Genomic DNA, 3,291 nt, shown 5'->3' on the forward strand with positions numbered 1-3,291 from the left:
TTCTCTTTTGTCTCATGCAGTGTCGATGATATGTGCCTTTATTGGTGTCTGCACCTCAATCTTGATGTGTTTGGTTCCTGTGTTGTAGGAGATTTTTGGCCCATCTTTTCAGTTGCCTGTCACCTCACCCCGTCTGCATTAAGGGAGGGTTATATTGTTGGTTCTAATGCTTCCTTGGTTTGATGGTTTGTTAGTGTGAGCTATGTATTTAGTACCTGATCCTACATACTAGGTGATTGCAATGGTTGGCTACCTATGCATTTTGGTGAGATGGATCATCTACCATATAGACACACTTGGTTCATGTCTTCTATTTTTGTGGAGGTTCTACAGATTAGCACCTTTTGATAGAGTTTTGTGGCTTTTCATGCTTCAGTGATTCTCTTCATGATCTCTCTTTGTTCCTTCTTTTGGAACATTCTTTGCTATCTCTTTTTGGAGAGGGGTTTTTCCCACTAGGTTTTCTCCTTTGTCTTCGATTTATAGAGATTTCCTTGTATTGGGTACCTGATCAGGCCTTATTGCCAGGACCCACTATTTTGCTTTCATAGCTATGCTAGGTTAGCTTACCTCTTGAGCTTCGCTTAAGGGGGGTGTTAGAGAAATTAGTTATTTTCACTTATTAATTAAATCACTTTGATTTAATTAAATAAGTTACCTATTACTCTAGTTTTCTTAAGCTATCTTGTAGGTGCATATAATTAATATTTTATTAATTATATTGTTTAACCTAGCTTTTTTAGGCTTTAGGTTACCATTTTTGAGTTTTGATCTCCTTTCATAAGGATTGATCTCTTTGTATTTTTCATTATGAAGATCTGTTGAATAATATTTTCTTTGTCTGAGTTTTTCAGATCAAACCCTTGCCTCTTCTTGGCTTTTTCTTCTCCGTGATAGGTTTTCTACATGTAGGTTTTCTTGGGCTTTGTGGATTTGATTGGCTTATTTGCTCAAATCCTACACTTATGATCTCTAAACATTTGAGGAAGTAGAATGACTATATGGTGATAGAAAGAAGGATTATGATTCTATTGTGGCACAAACTTGGCTTTTGAAATTGGCTGAAGGAGGCTTTAGATTCCCCAAACCCTTGACTATTGAGCATTTTATTAGGGAGATTGCAGATATTTTGTTACTTTGAAATAGAGTCAAGGGTAATGACCATGCCTTTCACTAGGAGAGCTAGATGTACTTCTTTATTCAAAAGATTGTCAAAGGCAAAAAATTCATTGATTGGGTTGCTTTAATAGCTAGAAATTTACATAAGGGCCTCATAGCTATGAGTAGTTTTAGCTCATTCATTATGTCCTCTTTCTTAATCTACCTTTTAGCAACATCTAAGGAATGAGAGGGACTTTCATACATGCCCTGGACCAATGAAATGACCATCTATTAGTATTACAAAGATCTCTAGGCAACTAAATTTTGTAAAGAATTTAGGAGGGTTAATGATGTATTTCTTAGGATGTTAGCATTTGAGCTCCAAGGACACAAAAATCACAGGTTATTAGAAGAATCAATGCAAGCCATCAAGATTTATGGTTGTTTCTATATTTAGTTTCCTAAATTTATGTATCTCAGAGTTGGAGGTTTTTCTGGTGAACCTCTTAGGTTTCCACACTATTGTTTAGACAACATTGTCTTATCTGATATATGTAGGCAATTTGTTTCTGTAATAGAATCTCTTGAAAGCACTAAAAATTCATCTTCTTCCAAATTTCCCATTGAAATTGGCCATTATAGATGCTCAAACTTCAAGCAAGATGTGTTAACAAAAACTGCATTGTCTCACTTATGCCTCAAACCCTACTCTCATAGAGAAGATTTTGATTATACAAGTTTTTCTAGGGATAATTTCAAGCATGCATCTTCACTAGTCCATGTTCCACATTTGAAAGATTATTGGGCCAATTGTCTTGATGAATTTGAAGTCAAAAAAAGAGTATGGTCTAGTTTGACAGTTAGCTAGATTAACATTTTTAAGGTTAACCTCAACACCCATGCGATAACATAAGAGGAAGTTGAAGAAGTGATTGTCCCATTTTATGTTGATCAAATTGAATGCATGCCTATCTCTGAAATTGATTGGACTAGAAGGGAAGAGGATGATCTACTTTCCTGTACCTCATAAGTGTTAAGAAGAACTGAAAAATGGTTGAAGTAAAAGAATGTTGAAACAACTACCTCTAGGGCCCCAGAGAAATACTCAAGAGCCAAAAATAAAAAGGTACACTCAAAGCCAAAGGCCATAACTAACCCAAGTATTGATGATCTTGTTGTAGGTTCTCTTGAAGTTGAAGTTGAAGTAACTTCACAACCACTTCAAATTTAAGTTCATAAAGAGGTTTCGAAGGTCTGAAGGGTAACTCGCTCAAGTACTAAGAAAGAAATGCTAAGCAAAGGAAAGGACACACAGATAGTTGATCTAGTTCCTACCAAAACAAAGCCAAATCCAAAGAAATATCTTAGTTCATGCATGGCTGATAATACACCAAGTCCTAAAAGGTTACCTAAAAGCATTAGTGCTCAACTAGGTACCATCACCTTAACTAAGGGTTCTCCCATGAAATGCAAAGACCCTATCATGCCTAAGTGAATGGAAACCTCCTTCAAGAAGAAAATAAGCTTGGTGCCCTTGTCAAGTGCTTGGGAAAGTCTTCAAAAACCAAGAAAGCTAGAACAAAATCTAGGATAAAGTTTGATAAAAGTTAAGGACATTGGTTAGCTAAGATAGCCAAACCACCAGAAGGCAGTTTGCATGAGGACCTCACTCCTCAAGATTATCAAATATCAAGGATTGATCTTGGAAAGGGGAGTGGTGCAGTGGATATGAATTTTTTTGAAGCTTCAAACAAAAAGATTGCAGATAGGGTTTGGAAGGATGCTTAGGATAAAGAAGATATGAAAGGAGCAATAAGGAGCATGATGCAATACATCAATGCTATCCTGCATCTAGAACCCAAACCTTTGAATGAGATGTCAAAAATTGTCATGATGTGGATGTATCTTCTTTGGCCAACCAATAGTTTCTAGATAATTTGTAGAAATGTAAAGCTGTTGCAAAAACATCTAAAGAGTGGTTACAATTTGTCCTAAGTGAAATCATGAAGCAGATAAGCCTTTTGGACAAGGCTTCAAAAGAAACTGCTTCCATCATCAAAAAGGTGGAGTCCAATAATTAAGGGTTTGAGAAATAAAGAAACAATTGGGTAAAAGTGGTGCTCTGGATAGAGGAAATTCAAGGACTTGGATTACAAAGGTTCCAAGTTGAATGCTAATAATTTTTTATGA

This window comes from Cupressus sempervirens, chromosome 1, assembly GCF_028749045.1.
Source record: "Cupressus sempervirens isolate cs-2001-9-10 chromosome 1, ASM2874904v1, whole genome shotgun sequence".
Classification (NCBI taxonomy): Eukaryota; Viridiplantae; Streptophyta; class Pinopsida; order Cupressales; family Cupressaceae; genus Cupressus; species Cupressus sempervirens.